Genomic DNA, 19,701 nt, shown 5'->3' with positions numbered 1-19,701 from the left:
ATTTTTATTCAGCATTAATTATTTCATAAAACCAAGTGCCTCCAATCCCATTGCTGCACCCTGACTCTTGCAACCCCCTTTGCAAATGCTATGAGAAAGGCCAATCTCTAGGTTAAACCTGCCTGCCTCTGGGCTTACAACACCTGATATTAATAAAGCAGTGGTGTGTGTGTGGGCAGAGCTGCACTTGCAATCCCACAGGCATATCCCGCTTACTTCCCCAAATCCGATTCCTTCAAAACCCTTTAGTTCAAGGGATGGCTTCATGACAGTCTAAGGAGAAGGGGAAATCTGCTATATAACAATCTGCTCCAGGACAGCGAGGGCGCTGAATAGCCTCTCCTCTGTGCTCACGGATCTCCAGGCACTTTAGGCGGGGCAGGAGTTCACAACATCACCCCTTGCTTAAGGGATGAGGACGAGCAGGGGGCACAGAGAGCTGACACAACTGCTCTAGAGTCCAACAGGAGGGTGGTGGTATGGACACGGGGCATCATTTTCCTAAGAAAAGTCCAGTGCCCGACTCTTTGCAGGCAGTGCATGAGAGGGGAGGGTGGGAGAAGCTCTCCAATGCTCTGCACCCTGTTCAGAGGCTAAGCATGAACACTTGGCATTTTTGCTGTGCTTTGTAGCTGGAAAGCCCTTGGGAAAGCACCTGCACAAAAGCTTGTGGGCAGCAAGACAAACTTGGTGAACTGCCAAAGAACTGTTTGTCACACGACTGAGACACTTGTCTCTAGCAACTGCAGACCACAAGCATGTCGCATGAGCAGTGCAACCTCCCACCCCGTCTCCTCTCTGAGTGCCTGGCTGGTCGTGCCCCTGTCTGGCCAAGGGAAGACAAGAGTGCCCAGGGCTTTGGGAAGGACCTACCAGAAGTGAAGGTTTTGCAGTAGTGTTTCAGGACAAATGTGAGGAACTTATCCCCCAAGGTGCCTCCTCCAAACTTGAAATATTCCAGGTACGCCATGAGCTCGAACTCTGCCTTGTAGACCTCCCCTCCCGTGAAGGCAGCCATGGGTTTGCTCTGCCCTGGCTCTTCCCTGGCTTTGCTCTATTCTTGCCTGAGTCTCTTCTTGGGGCTTGTATCATCCCATCTACACTCAGCCTTTTAACCCCTTTGTGCCCCTGACACTGAAAAGCTGCTTGTAGCTTGTCTATACCTCAGAGGGTCACTTTAGGGTTGCAGCCGGCTGTTAACAATCCCCACTTGCTCTTTGAGCCGAAGGGGGAGGACACCCCGGGGTTGCAGCGGTCACCAAGTGATGTGAATAGTTAACGACTCAAGGCCATCCCGTTAGCTGCCACCTTGGCAGCATCGCAGTATATGTATATGTATATGCACAGCAAGGGACTTCTGACCCTTGGCCAAATTCCCCATCATGGACGTGAGAGCAGCAAGGAGAGCAAGTTCATATAAAGATCAACATCAGCAGCACAAAAGCTCTCTTAATGCCTCACTGCAGCATTCGTGTGCTTCATCTGATGTGTGAGAGGAGCCGGAGAGACTCCCCACGGCTGTTGATCCCAAGAAGCCCAATGATCATGGCAAAGGAGCCTGGAGATCTGAGTCTGATAGGGTAGGATACAGTGCCCAGGAATAGCCCGCATAGGCGAAGTGCCTGTGCTTAGGAGTAGCCATGAGAGGTGAAGTACCTGGGAGAAGCAGGCAAGCCTGGAAATCACACCTCAGAGTAGCTGAGGGAGGCCTGGTCACAGGGACTGAGGCCATGGACCAAAGGGGCTGATGAAGGAGATGGTTGATACCACCTACAAGGCATGGGCGTGGTGTGAGGGGCAGTTGAGCCACATCAATTAGCCCTTAAGGCAATGACCATGGACACCTGTGGTCACAAAAGTAAGGCCAGGCTTGGGAAGCCCTGGGACAGCCTCTGTTTTTTCTAAAAGGTAGTACCATCAAGGTGTGGCAGGAAAGTGAAGGGGGAATGCCCAAAGAAAGCCAGACTGGGCAATGGCTGAGTGTCACCACCGGCCCTGGGACCAGCACTTGCTACACCTCTGCGTTTGATCCAGGCCCCGGTTACTGCCAGCCTCCAGCACATGCAGAGCAAGAGGCTGTGCACACATTTAGGCGTGCTGGTCCCCATCCTGCCCTTGCCAGAGGTGTGACCCTTGCGGGGCTCAGGCCATGCTCCCTGCAGCTGGCTGTTCATACAGCTGTGGAGAGGAGTGACATCCTCACCCAGCATCTGCCCCAGATCCCCAGGTTCATGTCCAAAGATACCTAAGGGGAAGGTAGTTCCCCAGGACATGGGTGAGGGGCTTGTAAATCTTAACCGGACCATGTTCTACCGTTTACCCTCTGGTGAACCAAGGAAATCAACTTCTGGATATAATCCTGCCCTGATCCCCCATGGGCTGCCCAAGATGAGACCTGATCCATCTCGCCACCATCTCTACGTCAAATTTTTCCCTGCACATTTGTTAGTTGGCTCTGTCTGGAAAGAACACAGGACGGAGCTGTGCCATCCTGCCCGGAGCTGTGCCTTTTCCTATCTCTCTTGTGCTTGTCCTCTTCCTCTGCAAGGAGGAGCGCATGGATCCGGAGCACAAACACACGTCGTCTCAGCATTTCCAATGAGCAGCTCTTAGTGGTTTCACCTGTCCCTTTCCCCTTCCCTCAGCCCATTTCCATTCCTGACCAGTACCCCAGGATATGCTTTTAAGTGAGCCTATATTTTGTGTTCAGGTTTAGTTTTTCCATAACGCAAGCTACTCTAAACCCATCACTGCACCCCTGAGCCATGCAATCCCCCTTACAAATTACTGTAATTAATGACAAGCCCTTGGATTACATTACGTGTCTCTGGGTTTGTGGTAATTGATAGTAACAAAACAATACAACGCGATTTGCTAGGGCTCCCATTTGCCGTCTCACAGCTAGGTAAACAGCATTAGAAATAACAGCTCATTTCCTTCACAATAACAGATGAAGGAGGGCATTTGATATTTTAATGCGGTGCTTATGGAGAAGCTTTGAAATCAAATGTTATCAGTCTTATCTCTGCTGCCATCTTCTCCAGCACTAACATGTTCTGGATTGAATTTGGATCATACCCTGCCATGTTAATGACTCTCCAGAGAAATCTGGAACTTACACGTTCGGTGCATTTCTTTCCCCTTGGCTTCCCTCTCCACACCCAGCCTTGCACCCTGTATTTGTTTAAAGCTTACAGGGATGCGAGACCTGAGCTCAGCCGCAGCAGAGACTGGTGAATGCCCTTGCTTATGTGACTGTGCAGAAGTGCAGGAGGCTGGCTGCCTTCTTTTAAACCTTCTTTTAAATCCCATTTGCTTTCAGATCAGGAGGGAAGGGCTGTGGGGCCCAAACAAAGATCTTGGGACAGGTAACACATCCTGCAAAGTCCTCTGAGGGGTCGATAGCTGCATGCCCTGATATCTGGGGGAAATACAGACACACCGAGACCATCGTGAGACATGGCCCTGTGCCTGTCACCAGCATGGTATTGGGGACCTGAGCCTCCCAGACTGGGGCAAGGCACCGAGATGCGTTTGTTGTCATTAGGGGTGTAGGTTGCAGCCACGTTAGTCTAAGGACACAGGCAGACAAGGTTTTGGGGGTAAGTCTGATATCTTTTAGAATATCAGAAAACTCTTCTTTGCAAGCTTTCAGGTACAAATAATACCCTTTGTCGGGCTGAGGAAGTGTCTGCAGATGGTCCGTGCTCTTCCTGGATGAAGTAGTAAAGCAGCCAGAGGCTGGCAGTTTGGATCACTTGCAAGCACTTTAAGCACCGAGGGCCTTTGTCCTCAAAAGCCTTTGGCAAAGAAGACCATTTTGGACAGAGAAGACCATTTTGGACAGAGCCTTTTGGACAGAGAAGACCATTTGGCTGTGGGGCTGGTGTTACTCCAATCTCCAGGCAAGACTGCAGGCTGCTTTATTTTAGGTGCCGATGGATGGGCCCACTTCAGTGATCAAGTGCTCCCATCTCGGCTCATTTCAGGCTTGTGGCACTCTCTGTAGGTAGATGGCTGAATACTCCCAGTTGGACCGGGATAGCACAGCATATCCCCTTGCAGGCGGAGGGGAAAATCTGCCACATCCTATTGAGTTCTCATCATGCTTTCTCTTTTCTGGCCACGAAGAGGCAGCAAAGGCTCATGTGAAACTCCACTGCTCCTTGTTCTGTTATCTGCCCCCACTGAGAACAGCCCAGCTCCATCCTCATTGCAACCCCCTGCAGGGAGCTGAAGCTGAGCGGCAAGGACAATTCTGCTGCTGCTTGAAGGCACCTTGCAAAGAGAAGAACAGGTCTGTGCATGCACCAGTTGGGAAGGGAATTGTTCTTGGGGAAAAAAATTCACCAGAAGCCTTTATTTTATTGCTTTTACTCTCAGTTGCATGAAGGGATCTTGCTGCCGCTTTGGCTGTGCATACTTATGTCCAGGAGAATACCCACAGGCCCTCCTCACCCAGTACAGAGGTAACGAGGGTCCTTCATCCGTTCTTCTCCCAGCTGCCAATGCAATTGGTGCATCCAAGGCAGGCTGTGGGCAAGTTGGGGGTCAGGGGAATGGTGGGAAAATGTGGTACCATGGCTAATTTCTGCTTCCAAACCCCTGAGATGGCTCTGCCTGCGTTGGGGGCCAGACAGACCAGTCTGCATGTCCCAGAGTCTGATCAGCACAAATCCCCTGCAATTCTCTAGAGGCTCCTACACTGCACCGATCTCCGTGGTATCTGCGTGTCCCCAGTTGTGTGATAATTACCACCTTCCTTGTGTTTTTTCTCTAGTCCTGACCCTGGGACAGCAGGGTGGGCACAGGGGGAAGGTTTTAAATCATTTTAAATGATCTCTGTTGGTATTTATGCCACTGATGTGCACAGCGGTGCCAGCTCAGGCATGTTTCCATAGGCTACATTGGAGAAACCAAAGTCACGAAAACTTGCCAGGCATTTAGAGGGAAAGCTGGCAAGGTTGGATGGTCCTGTGCTTTCATGGGGGCCAGCCCCTGAGATAGCTCTGGGGTTTAAAGCCAGCTTTGCCCTCCCTTCCCCTTCTTCCCTGCCTTGTTCCTGCACCTAAAACACAAGCAGTAACCGAGAAGCGGATCCAGAGGTCCAGAGGTGGATACACCTCTGTGGCTATCCAAAAGGCTTCCTTTGCCTCAAAACCTCTGGTGGCCTGAACTTGTGGTATCTTTGCTGGCTCACAAACTTTCTCCGCGGTCAAGGCCTGATTCCAGCGCAAGGCAGGTGTGAAACTGCAACGTCTATTTTATAAAAGTGAACTTTTTGCCCTCTTTGCTCGAGCAGTGCTGGGCTTCTGGTGTTACCTGCAGAGTCCCACCTCTTGCACTGGATTCCTCTCCCCTGGGAACAAAAGATCCCGCTTGCTCCCGCAATACAGGATTGTGAAACAAAGGATTTGCATCCTAGTTCACTCTGTCCTTGTCTTTCTCCCTCTCCTTCCTGCTCTCTCTCATACCCTCCATCGGTGGTTTAAAAGGGTTCTTTTTTTTTGTTTGAATTTCTCTCTGCTGTAACAAGAAACTAGCAATTAACTATTATAAGGCTATTTTACAGTCCTATGGAAACCCCTTTTATCCATTTTGTTTTAAATGGTTATATCTTTTATTCCTAGTTTTCAGGAATATAAAACTTTACAACATTTGCTGCAAACCTTCATACTTTGCTTTGCAGTTTATGGCTCCCTCTGCAGATATATCTTACACATAAATAAGGCTTTCATCTCTACAGTACTTGACCATGCACTGCGGTGGCTGGGAGCAGTTTCATTAATGCAAATCTCTCTGCAAATCGCAGCGTGATTCATATCCAGTCTCCATCTAGGCTAGTCCCGTGGTGCAGAGCCTGGAGAAGTGATCCTAGCTGAGCATCTAGTCTATTCGGACTGTCAGTTCTTCAGGGCAGGGACCATCTCTGGTGCATGTGGGCAGAGCAGTCAGCCCAAAATGAGAGCCCATCCCTTCAGTGGCCTGGAGATACAAATAAGCCCTAATGAACCCTCTCTGTAATGAATGCAGCCAGGAGCTCTGCTAATTTCCCCTGCTGCTGCTGATCTGGCCCACAGGTGTTTGTCTGGAGAGGGAAACCCTCAGCCAGTGCGGAGGCCTGAGTGTGCCGTTCCCCTCCGATAAAGGCGTTTTAGGATTAATAAGGGGGTCCCGTGATGCACTCAAGCTCAACAAAAGTTTTGCATGCCTGCTCCCCCAGCCCCATCACACAAACAGCAGTCGGCACTGGTTGCTGCTGGCACTGGGGTAGCCGGCATCGTGAAGCCCATCCCCATGCTCCCACCCAGAACACCCCATGCCAATGCACCTCTCTGCTTCCACCGAGGCAATAAAAGTCACCAAGAGGCTTTGGTGTCCATGCAGATTTGCAGTGAGCTGTACTTTGTCAAAGGCAAGAGCAGCTCATGTCTTTGGAGCTGAGCTCCAGGGTTTGACCCCACTGCCAGGGGCAGGGTGTGCCGCGAGGGATGGTTTTAGCAGGACAGATGGTTTGGTTCCTGGGTGGGGCAGCATCTCCACAGCTGAGAAGGGACATTCCTACAAGAGGCAGATCCCTGTGTAACATTGTGGGTTTTGGATACACGATGGTGGTGGAGGATCGGATGTGAGCGAAGGCAGGTCTGCTGCATGTTGAGGACTTAGCCAGTAATGGGGGGGGGGGGGGGGGGGGGTCTCTCTTCGAGTATGGAGAAGCAAGTGCCAATTCAGTTTGCAGGCAAGGTTTCATAGTTTCATAGTTGGTCGGGTCAGAAGGGACCTGAGCATATCATCAAGTCCGACCCCCTGCCATGGCAAGAAAGAGTACTGGGGTCAAACGACCCTGGCGAGGTGTTCGTCCAACCTCCTCTTAAAGACCCCCAGGGTAGGAGCCAGCACCACTTCTCTTGGAAGCTGGTTCCAGATCCTAGCCGCCCTGACCATGAAGTAGCGCCTCCTGATGTGTAGCCTGAATCTACCCTCTGCCAGCGTGTGACCGTTACTCCTTGTCACCCAGCGGAGTCCACCCTGCTCCTGCAAGGTATGTCCCACCTCTACTGCACTACGCGCTGGCTGTAGGTCGGAGTAGCAGGATGACTGTCGCGTGAGACTGAACCTCTTTTTTCTTTTACAGCAGCAACACGAGCCCAGGCATGCTGTCACCCACGTTTCTTAAGCAGTGTGCCTATATATATATCTCTATCTCTGTCTCTGTATATATATAAAGCTCTGTATATCTCTATGTAGGCATATACAGAAAGCTATCTCTCTGTCTATCACTATATATTTCTATCTCCATTTCTATAGAGGTGTATTTCTATCTCTATCTCTATTTCTCATTGTGTTTGCTGTGCAAGCCCCAGACCCTGTGAGAGGCCATGGCTCTCTCTCTGCAGCCCATTTTGTAGCAGTCCTGGCTCTGCGCAGCCAGGGCACCTGAGTCCAAGTCAGAGCCCCTGGCCGTGCCCCGCCGCAGGGCTGGCTGGAAGGGGAGGCAGAGGCCTGAGCCCTCGGAGGGCCGCCCTTACCTCTTGGGTGTCAGAACCCAGCCCAAGCTGAGCCGGGGAGCCGGGGCTGGCTCGGGCTCAGCTCCCAGCTCCGTGGCTTGTCCTGGGAAGGAGCCTCGCAAGCGCCCATCAGGCGTGACTGCTCATGATCAGCACCTGTCCCACCGCTCCCCCAGGGACCCGCGGCTCCCAGCTCCCTGCAGCTTTGGTGCAAGTCCCCGGCCACTGCCACTGCCCCTGCCGCCCCACATATCATCTAATATGGGCGGAAGGTAACCGAGCAGAGCATAACTCGCCACTCGCACGCAACATCTGTCGTGAGCGTGGTGAGCACTCCTGGCCGCACGGTGCAGCTGGCCCTGGTCCCCCAAGTGCCGCAGCTGGGGTGCTGGTGGCCAGGACCCGCAGCCCCAGCAGAGGCCTGTGCAGCTTCCTCGCACCGTACCCCCAGCCACAGCTCCGCAGATGGACATGCCCGTGTGCAGCCACAGGCCCTGCCGTGCTCCAGGTAAGTCGGGCACGGAGAGACTGGGCACAGCCGGGGAGGCAGTGCAGGGGGTAAACGAGGCGATGGCTGGGGCTTGCAGGAGCTGCCTGAGGCGGGCTTGTGCAAGAGGCAGAGGGCAGGCAGTGCCTGTGCCCACCCCGGAGCCTGGCTCGCCTCCCAGGCTGCCTGACCTGGACGTAGCACTTCACCATGTCTCCCCAAAGTCAGGGTAGATGTACACCCGATAGACTGGAGACCTGGGATCACGGCTCTGCTCCAGGTCAGGTCAATCTAAGTTTCAGCAGCCGAGCTGTCTGCCATGCTGCTGGGCTCCTGGGTGAGATGCTCCTGCCTGCTCTCACCTAGCTGGACCCATTCCCCTGACGGGAAGTGAAACATGGAGGTTCAGACCTGGTACTAAAACCAACAGTCAGGCTGGGGCTGTAACCACTGTGCTTTTTTGAGGCTCTCAGCCGGGGCCACTTAGTGCCTACAAGGAGGAGCGTGCTCAACAGAAGACACATATTAGCCAGCGTTTCCAGGAGCCTGGGGGGGGCAGCGTGTTTTCAGAGCTAAGTCCCACGCTGCTCCATCAGCGAGACTGGAGGTCAAGTCCTGATACAGGAACGGTGGGTGTTTGGGTGCAAGCAGTGCGACTGAACGGGGCCCCGTGTTAGTCGAGATGAACAAAGACACCAAAGCCCCCAGTCTTTAATGCTCTCGTTCCACCTCAGAGGCACCGAGTCAAGGGGCGCAGCGCAGAGCTCTGCATCCAGAGGTGCTTGCTAGCCTGGAGGGCAGAGTCCCTGCTTGAAACCTCAGTGTTGTGGCTTTGAATCCTGCCCTGGCTGGTAGGGTGATTGCCTGCGTCACTTCTTTGCTCTTGTGGCCTCCTCCTTCTTTCATTGCTGGGGCCGGTGGCACCGGGTCAACAGGCGCAGCCGACAGCTTCTCCTTCAGTAGAGCTTGCTGGCCTGGTGGGCAGAGAGCTTATCTAGAGAGTTGGTGTCATAGATTCAAATCCCACCCAGGTTCTATGAGCAAGTGCCCTTTGTAAGCTGGTCTCTGGGGCCAGTGCTGTACTCCCAGGGCCCCTGACTCTTTCATTGCTGTGGCCAGAGGCACCAAGTCAAGAGGCGCAGCCAAAAACTTTTTTAATTAGGAGAGGTTGCTAGCCTGGTGGGGAGAGTGCTAGCATAGAGGCTTGGTGTCATGGGTTCAAATCCCACCCTGGCTCAGACAAGCTGGTCTCTGGTGTCAGCTCTTTACTCCTGGGGCCCCTGACTCTTTCATTGCTGCAGCCAGAGGCACTGAGTCAAGAGGTGCAGCCGACAAGTCTCCAGGAAGGAGAGCTTGCTGGTTTTGTGCGTGAGGCACTGCCTTCAGACAGTAGTGGCATGGGTTCTAGTCCTGTGTGTGTCTGGGCTGGATGAGTGATCTTGAGTGAGCCAGAGACCCATGGCCTGCGTGCCCCCCTAGCTGTGCTGTTTGAGCGCAAAGCAGTTGGGGTTGGCTCCATGCTTCTTCTTAGGCTGCTGTGCAGGTGCCTACAGGCACTGGGTACTGTTGTGGCAGGACCTTTTGGAGGTGGTCTGGGGGCGTCCAGTTTTGGCACTCCTGCTGTACATGTACAGTGTACAGTCGTACATCCAGTGTACAGTCATCCAGGTGAATGTAGAAGTCCACGTGGACATGACTAGTCTGGTTTTGAGCCTCCCAGTGACTAAAAGGCATACACATAATCAGTAACAGAGACTTCTATGTTCACCTGGATGACTGTACACTGTACATGTACACCAGGAGTGCCAAAACTGGATGCCCCCAGACCTGGGCGACCTCTCCGTGACCTCCAAAAGGTCCTGTGACAACAATACCCAGCAGCCTAAGGCATGCTGAGAAGCAGCATGGAGCCAAGCCCAACTGCTGTGCACTCAAACAGCACAGCGAGGGGGGTACCCAGGCCATGGATCTTTGGCTCACTCAGGATCACTCACCAGGCCCAGACCCTATGCCACCAGTGTCTCAAGGCAGCATCTCACCCACAAGGCCAGTGAGCTCTCCTTCCTAATGACCTGTTGGCTGCGCCTCTTGACTCGGCGCCTCTGGCCGCAGCAATGAAAGAGTCAGGGGCCCCCGGAGTAAAGAGCTGGCCCCAGAGACCAGCTTATTCGAGCCAGGGTGGGCTTTGAGCCCATGACACCAAGCCTCTATGCTAGCACTCTCCCCACCAGGCTAGCAACCTCTCCTGAAAAGGAATGCTTTCGGCTGTGCCTTTTGACCCGGTGCCTCCAGCCCCAGCAATTAAAGGGACAACAGGTTGACCACACTGCAGTACTCAGTGCCAGGGCTCGGGCAGAGGTGCAAGTGCAGCCAAATCAGGTGGAGAGAGAGAGAGAGAGCGCAATATAGAAATATAGTGATAGAGAGAAATAAAAAAACCCTGCACTATTTCTCCCTATATTGCGCTCTCTCTCTCTCTCTGTGACACAGGAGGGAGACAGCTGGAGAGACCAAGGGTATGCCACAGGCCTTGGGCCCCGGCCCTCCCCGGGAGCTGGTTAAATACAGGGTTGTGTTCCTGTATTAATGCAGACCCTAGGACCATCTTAGACTCCTCTCAGACTTCCCTTGCTTTACTTAACCAAGGGGTCATCATCACTGCACCCGCGTGAAGCAGGGACCTGTTACATGGAGCACCTGGTGCGTGGAAGGGGGGTGCAGATTGAGACTCAGGGCAGAGCCACAACAAAAACGGACCTTGGGCAGGTAACGTGGGGCTTCGGTTGCAAGCCAGGAGCCTGCATCCAACACTGCTACCCGAAAACCGCGACTTGGCTGCTGCCCAAACCTGGAGGTGACCAGACATCAGGGCCTCCTATATCTCGGACCTTAAGGCTTCCCTGATGGCAACAGCTGCGTCTCAGTGAAGGCCAAAAAGTTTCCCAATCTTACCCGATCAGCAGCCAGGCGCCCAACTCCCCTAAACCCGTCAGCATTCAGAAGATACGCCTATCTCCCCAGCCAGCCCCACTGCCCCCATGGAGCAGTGCCGGCTCACGCCGCCCCGCACCTCTTCTCCGGCCCTGCAAACACCACGTCCCGCAGGCCGGGCCCGCCACCTCCGCCAAGCCCTCGGCTCCCGGCTCAGCCCTACCCCGAGCAGGGTTGGCTTTCCCTTGCGGGCTGCCAGGTGGAGCCGGCAGCACTGAGCAGGGGTTCTTCCTTCGGTACAATTTTTGTTTTTTGATGTGGATCAGCCAAAAGCAAGAGTAGCTTTGTATCCTATGTCAATCAGAAGCCTCCACTTGGTCAAATGCATTTTTGTTTCCACGGTTCGAAAATATTCATTCCCTCCCTCCAGCCAAATGTGCTGGGAAACGTGCTGACCGTCACTGACTCACCATTTCCCCAATAATTAAAATAAGTAATATGGCTGAAAATAAATTCAAAATAAATTTAAAAATTATATATTTTAAAAATATAATGGCAGTGAGAAAATGTGTCTGGCTCTCTCCCAACTCAGTAGCCCCTCAGGGATGAAAATCGGGAGACATGGCTGAAAGCCCGTGGACATTACATTGAACAGGCATGGGGAGGGGTGGAAACCACAGTTGGACTTCAGGGACTCGCGAAAACCTGGAGGCGACTGGGGATCGACACAGGCATTCTCCTTCTCGCAAGGGGACAAGTACATCTTCCCCCTGCCGTGACCCAGCCTGGTACAGAAAGAGCACCCACCGTGCTAGTAGAAGTAGCAAGACTCGTACCAGAGCCATTCAGAGACTACGGTCTGAAACGCTGGAACTAAACCACACCAAGAAGCTGGGAAGTTAGTCCTAAGTATTTTACTTTTATTGGGACCAGTTTCTCTTTTTAGACAAGGATCGGCTGAACTTCCACAGATCGTACCAAAGCATCACTACTTCACTGTACCTTATTTTCAGTTCCTCACAGAATCAGGACTGATTTCCTACAGTGCATTAGCAATTGTGAACTGATGACTAGGAACCATCTGTTACAGTCTTTTACCACTTGTAAATCACAACAGGAAACATTTGCATTAAACAAGTAAGACCACGGACTGGATCAGTAGATAGAATGAAAAAGTTTATTCCTTCAGCCAGCCTCAGTAGGAAGGATAATGGCTGAATCTTCTCAATGTAGACAAGCACCAGCCACAAGGTAAAAAGTTTTTTATACCATTGAGTGTTCGACTGTGTACATCTTAAGCCCACTTGTTCCTACCAGTTAGACAATGACGTCAATTAACTTTACGATCGTTTGGACACGGGACAAGATCTTCGTCCCAATTGGAGTTGGAGATTAACACTTTCAAACACCCATGGAGACTTCACTTCCAGACGCAAACAAACTGCACCACAAACAGCCTCAAATTGGCCCCGCAACCTCCAGCCGAAGCAGCTACAGCCAAGCCACGAACAGAACCGAGCACAAACCTGCGTTTCTACGCTACCACCGAGAACCGCTCAACAAGAAAAACCTACACGCTGCCTTCAGTCGCATCTATTTGGACCAACCGCTTAACTAGCAAAGCCAAACAACCCGCAAAACCGTCGACTGCCGCATATCAGTACGCACAACCGGCACAATGCCTCAACCTCGTCACGCACAATTGGGGCCAACCCAAGACCAAATGCACGGTGCAACTTGAAGCGTGGGGCTGCTTGCTCCTAATGGGTGTTTGAAAGTGGAGAGATGCACACCGTCTCCATCAGGACTCGTCTAAGCATGCATTAACAATTCCCCTCCCGCCCACCCCAACCCACGCTATTTGTTCCCCAGCTTCTTTTCCTGCTTCCGTTCGCTCTTGTCCAGCTGCCCTTCAGGGACCTGCAATAGTACACAAGACAGAAGTCAAGCTGACTGGCAATGAATTGCACCCCCCCCATAGCATATAAAATAACGTAGCTCACACCGCCTACTCAAACTTGGTGTCCTTTCAAAACAAGGGGGGTGACATATGTCTGGTTTCCTAAATGAGTACCCCGCTAGCACTCACCCGTGTATGACAACAGGAGGACCTAAGGCACGAATCCTGTGTATAAGGGGGTCCCACTGCTCCAAACCTTCCACGACATGTTCATCACAAGGTCGGCAACTTGGGGATGCAACTTGCAGAGAGGACAGACACTGTGTTCGAACTCCTTTACCTTCCCTCCGGGTGGGCTGACGTGGGTCTCTTCCCTCCTTGGTGGCTAACTCCTGCTCGTCTGCCATTTCCCTGCTTCTCCTTCTGGGGCCTTAGAAAACAGACAGGCACTGGATTTAAGTCAGCACGTCAGAGGACGAGACTGCAGGCCCCAACTTCTCTTCTCCTCTTACCTGTGAATGGACCTGCTGCCACTCCATCGTCAGTCCGTGCAAAGTGGGAAGAGCAGACGTCTGCAGGTTCGGCCTCTGACATCCAGCCAGGAGCAGAGTGCGATGGGCCAGAACTCCGGACAGAACTGCTCGGGCGGCACCATGAACGGTGACCGCAAGCACCGGCAACCCTGCTTACAGGGCGGTGCTCCCTGCACACAGCTGGCTGCTGGGGTATGAAGCCCGGAGACAACCTGCAAAGCCCCGAATGTCAGCTGACAGCTGCATCGGGAGGTCTCGATCAGGGGTCAAAGCTGCCCCGTGTGTCCAGAGCACAAGAGGGCCACAACTTCAGGCTCCCATCACAGAACCAACGGAGGCCAAAGGTCTAAACAATGTCTCTTCCCCCCACGGCCAGAAGGGGTGGGGGCGCAGCCCTGCTTACAGGGTGCCGCGGGAGGCCGTCTCAATAGCGCCAGGAGCAGCAGAGCAGAGGAGCAGAGACCTGGACCCAAGTTACAGGAAGGTCAGGAAGCCTTGGGGTCCCAACACACTCAGTATCTTCCAGAAGCCTGCAACTTTTCCTGCAATCCGTGGGTATCATCTCTGGCTGGCCTCTCCAAGTGGAACGAGAAGTAGAGAATCAAAGGGACCTGCACCCTGCTTACAGGCTGCAGGCCGGGCGTGGGGGTGCCGAAAAACAGCCGGCCAAGTGCCAGGGCGCTCGTCTCGCCAAGGACTTGGGGATGGAATACATAGCCTGCTCTCAAAAATGACGGCAGTAACCCTTCATGCGAGCTACTGAGTGACCACAAGAACATGCTAGTCACCCAACAAAAGGAGGCCCCTACCCTGAGATACACTGAGGTCTTTTTTCCAAAGTGATTAGGGGTGGCCTAATGCACCCCCAGGCCAGAAGGCACAAGAATTAATAGCAGTGCTTAACCCCCTAGGGGAAGAGGTGGGAGGAGAAGGCAACGAGGACGCATCTCACCCCTTTTCCAGCACTGGGAAGAAAACAAAGTACGCTGCAGCGATTTTAAGAACATAAAGAAAATAAATGCTTTTGTTCCCAGGCACTCCTCTCTCTCGTCATCCACACTCTCACACGGGTAAAAAGACTGTTCCCAGGCTGGAAAGGAGCTCCATGCCGCAAACCGCTTCACCTCCAGCCTTCCACGGGAAAATCCTCCTCCGCTTCCAGGGGGCAAGAAGGCTGAGACCGGCACCCGCCTTACAGGGCCCGGCCTGCCTGACTAGTCACACTGCCCACAAGGGGCAAAAGGGAAAGGCCTACAGCCCTGCTTACAGGGAGAGCTGATAGCCAGGCAAAGGACAGAGCTGTCCCCAGAGGCACAGTGAGACCTGGACCCTGCTTACAGGGTGGTCCACAGCTCTGCAGACCCCAGCCCTCCACCAGGGGCGTGGGACTCGCACCCTCATTACAGGGTGGCCCAGCCATCCGGATGTGGAGTGCCAGGCATAGATGCAGGAAGGAGGACCGGTGCCTGGACACAGGGATCGGAGAGGAGGCCACTAGCTTCAACCCAGCCACAGGAGGGTCATCCAGCTCTGGGGTCTAAGGAGTTTGCCATCACCCCACGAGACTCGGCTCCTGTCTGCAAGGCTGCCCTGTGGCACTGCGCTGCAGACTGCTCTGGCTCGCTCACGCCAGCGCAAGGAGGCTACGTCCACCCTGCTTACAGGGGCACCTCTCCGACTGGCTGGCTATGGCAGCGGACCTGGCCTCCCAGTTACGGGACGTCCAGCACTACGCACGTCCAAACCCCCTGTCCTTCTCCTGTGATAGCAGGCACCACACACCTTGCTTACGGGAGCCTGCGCCGTCGGCAGCCACGTCTAGCAGCTGGCCTGGACCCCGACTACAGGGCGGCTGCGCTGCGCTGCGCAAGACCACCAACCAGATCCACAGCTTTACGAACGAGGTGGCGGCGACACACGCCTTGCTTACAGGGCTGCCCACCTGCCACCTGACTGCTGCACAAGTGCAACACCATCGAGGGCAGAGACACATTTCCAGGTTATAAGGAGTTTGCCCAAAAGCTCACGCGCCCAAAATTTGGCCAATACATGATGGAGACCTAAAGGCAGGGAGGCCGTTCCGTCCAGAGTCCCTTTCCTTTGCATCCTGCTTTGCTGGCTTTTGGCCTCTCGTGGTTTGCCAGCCGCATGTCCTTCTGGCAGCTGCAAGAAGGAAAAAGAAGAGAAATAACAACCCACCCCTGGAAAAATACAGAGAGACAGTCTGGGTGTGAGGCATGGAGCCAGGGACCGAGACAGAAATTTCTAACGCTCTGTTAGATCACCAGGGCTTACAGGGAAGGACCAGTCTTCTGTTCAGCAGAGGGGCGAGCATGCCCTCTCCTTGTTCAGCTTCCCAGGACTGGGGCAGTTGGACATGGCAAGCCATGGGCCACAAGCCTACAGGCCCAACTTGTACCATGGCACAATAGATGGCACCTGGGATCCTACTGACAGGATGGTGCCCCTCCCAAGCACCGGCTTCCGTGGCAGAAAGCCAGCCTCACAAGGGTTGCTCAGGTGGCGCGGTTCAAGAAAGCAAGCCGCCCCACACCTGGAGGACAACAGGCAGAAACTACCACTTTCCTGGCAAGGAACTCAAAACTCTCGAGTGCGGGTATTTTTAACCTTTGCTTGGTCCTTCAAGTGGGGCATGTAATGAAACCCCGGATAACAGCAGCGAGTGGGGGAGCCAGGCTCTTCCCCAAGCGACAGGAGGCTCACAATGCCCGCTGTCCTAAAGAGCTCGCTGCCTTGTAAGAAGAAGGGGGACAGGACATCCCTCTGGCTTGCAGGACCCTCAGGACTCCACCTAAACCTGACCCATGCACGACAACATCAGGCGCTAAGGCATGAACTTGGCACCTCCTTATAAGCAACAGTCCAGCCTTCTGGGGTCTACAGCTTGACAACTGATCCCAAGATCTAGTTTGACAATGGAACCGCACCACCCCAAATGTCACCCTGGCAAAACTCCGTTACCTTTCTGGGCTGGCACGGTTTTCTGGCCTCCTCAGCCGACTCCTGCTTGTGTGTCATGATCCTGCTTCTCCTCCCAGCGCAGACAGGCCCTGCACTCACTCACCAGATGGGAAGACAAGTTTGTGGGCCGCAACTTCTCCCTGTCTTTCACCCATACCCGAATCTGCTGCCAGTCCGTCCTCTGTCTATGGAAAAGGGAGAGGGAGAGGGCACACGTGCTGGCTTGGCACTGACATCCGGGGCAGCCAGCAGCAGAGCACGATGGCCCAGGACTCTGGACAGAACTGCTCAGGCGGCACCATGAACGGTGACCGCAAGCACTGTTATTGCCTTGTTCCCCCTGCCTTTCCCCAGACCTCTGACACTGCTATCGCCTTGTCTCCACTGCCTTTTCTCCTGATCTCTGCCACCGCTATCACCTTATCAGGAGAAAAGGCAGTGGAGACAAGGTGATAGCAGTGGCAGAGGTCAGGGGAAAGGGCAGTAGACACAAGGCGATAGCAGTAGCACAGGTCAGGAGACAAGGCAGTGGCAATCAGGTGATAGCAGTGGCAGAGATCAGGAGAAAAGGCAGGGGAGACAAGGTGATAGCTGTGGCAGAGATCAGGGGAAAAGACAGTGGAGACAAGGTGATAGCGGTGGCAGAGATCAGGAGAAAAGGCAGTGGAGACAAGGCGATAACAGTGGCAGAGATCAGGGGAAAAGGCAGTAGACACAAGGCAATAGCGGTAGCAGAGGTCATGGGAAAAGGCAGTGGAAACAAGGCGATAACAGTGGCAGAGATCAGGGGAAAAGGCAGTGGACACAAGGCGATAACAGTGGCAGAGGTCAGGGGAAAAGGCAGTAGACACAAGGCAATAGCGGTAGCAGAGGTCAGGAGAAAAGGCAATGGAGATCAGGCGATAGCAGTGGCAGAGATCAGGAGAAAAGGCAGTGGAGACAAGGTGATAGCAGTAGCAGAGGTCATGGGAAAAGGCAATGGAGATCAGGCTTTAGCTGTGGCAGAGGTCAGGAGAAAAGGCAGTGGCAATCAGGCGATAGCGGTGGCAGAGATCAGGAGAAAAGGCAGGGGAGACAAGGCGATAGCCGTGGCAGGCCACGGTTAGAAGAGAACAGAGCAAGGGTGAAAAGGACCCTTGGCTTGGGGGACCAAGGAGACAGGGGCAAAGAGGTGCCTAAATCTCCCTGCTCTGGGACATGTACCAGCTGCACCAGGGAAATGGGGCACCTGCCTCTGGAGCTGGATAAAGGGGGATGCTCAGCACACCAAGCTCCAAGGCCAGGCTGCCCAGGCACAACACCAACCAGGGCTCATCTGGGAGTTAAACCCAGGATCTCTCACATCCTAAGTAGGAATCATGCCCCTAGACCAACAAGTCACATGCCTATCATTGCTCACCTTTACCCTGCAAGAGTCCATGTGACCCCTGAGCACCTGAGCAGCAGCTGCACCACAGGCAGGCCCTGCTGGCCTTGGCCTCATGCTGCAGAAGGGGGAGAAGACAGTGCAGGTGGAGCAGCAGCCACCCTCACTGCTGGGGTCTGGGGGTGCAGCAGCCCTCCCATGGTGGGCACAGGATCTGCAGACAGAGTCATAGAGGGCTGCACCAGCATGCTGCAGACTGCTGTGGGACAAGAAAGCAGGTGGCCAGGGAGCATCATGTGGGACTACCTTTTAAAGAGTAATCCTAGCACGCACGCAGCTGTGGCTGGAGCCTCCACCTCCTGCTAGCTATGGCAGGGAGGCAGAGCAGGGCCAGAGGAGGCGTGAACCAGGCTAATCCCATAAGGAGGAAATCTCTTCCAAATGGATGCATGTGTAGACAACATCCCAGGGCTGGCTCATTGCACAGGACATTACTGAGCAGTAAACCCAAATAGCATTAATTGCATGTGTAGGCAGACCCTGTGACTTATGAGGGACGACTTGTGACTGAGTACAATGATCTGACGAGGTTTGAATAATGATTGGTTTTAGAGTCCAGAGTTCCAAAATGTATCCCACGAACTGTGTTAAAGCAAGGAAATAGTGAGAGTTGAACTCCCAAGCCCAGGCCTCTACACCCTGAGCTACAGAGCCACACCAAGTGCAAGACATAGGCCCTGCTGGGATTTGAACCCAGGATCTCCTGTTTACTAGACAGGTGCTTTAGCCAACTAAGCCACAGGGCCTCTTATCTCTGGGTCAAAATCATGGGAATTTCAGCAGTGTCATTCAGGATTTATGTCAGGACATCAGCTTAGTTTATTTGTGTCCCTACAGGAGCCTGATGATCAGGGTTTTCCATTTCCCTCGGAAAAACATGGAGTAAACCGTGTTGCAGGGGTTTAGGTTGTAGCCGTGTTGGTCTAAGGATATAGGCAGACAAGGTTCCTTGGGTGAATTTGATATCTTTTATTAGACCAACCTGAATGGAGTAAACCGTGGATTTTACCTTTTACCGGAGGCAAATGTGGATTTCTCATTTTACCAGGGAAGCCCGTAAATTTTGCAGTTTTGCCATGAGCTCCCTGCAGACTGGCACAGTTCATGTTTGCCAGGAGCTGGCAGGGAGCTGGAGGAGGGCGGTACACGCACATGGCCCCAGGCAGCCCAGAAAGCAGGTCCTGATGGGGGGTGTAGGAAGGGGCGGTATTGAGCCCCCATAGGGAGGGAAGGGGAGATAGGGGTAGTTGGAGAAGAAGGGGGCTGGGGCTGCCCCACTGTTCCCTGCCATGCTGGGTCGTGCCCACTGGGCTGCGGCGGTCCCAGAGTAGGGGAGCAGGGTGGGAGCCTGAGCCCGCAGGCTGTGCCTACAATGTGGATAGATCTGGGGGGTGCAGGTCCCCCCTGCCTCCAGGGAATGCGTGCAGAGCCAGAGAGCTGCCACCCCCTCCGCCCAAGGACACAACCTGCCCTGCGCTCAGATCTGGCGGGCACGGGTTCCCCCTGCCCCCTGGGCGTGCATGCAGCAACGGAGAACCAGCCTCCCATGCCCAAGTCCACAGCAGGCAGGCAGCAGCGGGGAGCCGGGCTGCAGAAGCTGTGACCTCCTGCCTCCTTGCCCAACTCACAAGCTTCTCCTCTTCTCCTTCCCTCTTCTCCTCTTCACACATCACACCAGGTAACAAGGCCGCACACCTTGCCAGAGGAAGGACTTCAATCAGGGAACTTCAAACTGGGCAGCCAATGCTCTACCAGCTCAGTGACACAGCTTCTAGGAAAGAAAGAGCATCCCTCTCGGCTCAAGACCGTCAAGCAGGCCAGCGAGCAAGTGAAAATGGTAGCAGCCAAGCATTTCTATCGGCTTCACCGCGTGGTGGAGCTTGCACATGGCCCCTCCAACTGAGCTCCAGCCCCTGGCACAGGTACCACCTTCC

At 53.9% G+C, this 19,701-nt stretch overlaps 1 long non-coding RNA gene and 1 other non-coding gene across 3 annotated transcripts; both read right to left on the bottom strand.

Moving 5' to 3' along the window:
- Positions 1-12,785: 12,785 nt before the first annotated feature.
- Positions 12,786-15,197, bottom strand: LOC132244769 (uncharacterized). Of its 2 annotated transcripts, none has more exons than XR_009456517.1 (3): positions 13,339-15,197; positions 13,016-13,256; positions 12,786-12,846 (listed from the first exon to the last, which is right to left on the bottom strand). It is a non-coding gene; the product is annotated as an uncharacterized LOC132244769 (long non-coding RNA). The 2 variants fall into 2 exon arrangements; XR_009456518.1 differs by having other exon boundaries at positions 13,167-13,256; positions 13,339-15,191.
- Positions 15,198-18,439: 3,242 nt separating this feature from the next.
- Positions 18,440-18,513, bottom strand: TRNAT-AGU (transfer RNA threonine (anticodon AGU)). The gene has a single exon. It is a non-coding gene; the product is annotated as a tRNA-Thr (tRNA).
- Between the last annotated feature and the right edge of the window lie 1,188 nt (positions 18,514-19,701).

Source organism: Alligator mississippiensis, chromosome 14 (genome assembly GCF_030867095.1).
Source record: "Alligator mississippiensis isolate rAllMis1 chromosome 14, rAllMis1, whole genome shotgun sequence".
Taxonomy (NCBI): domain Eukaryota; kingdom Metazoa; phylum Chordata; order Crocodylia; family Alligatoridae; genus Alligator; species Alligator mississippiensis.
The sequence above is the reverse complement of the archived record's forward strand: the minus strand, read 5'-3'. Positions and strand labels throughout refer to the sequence as shown.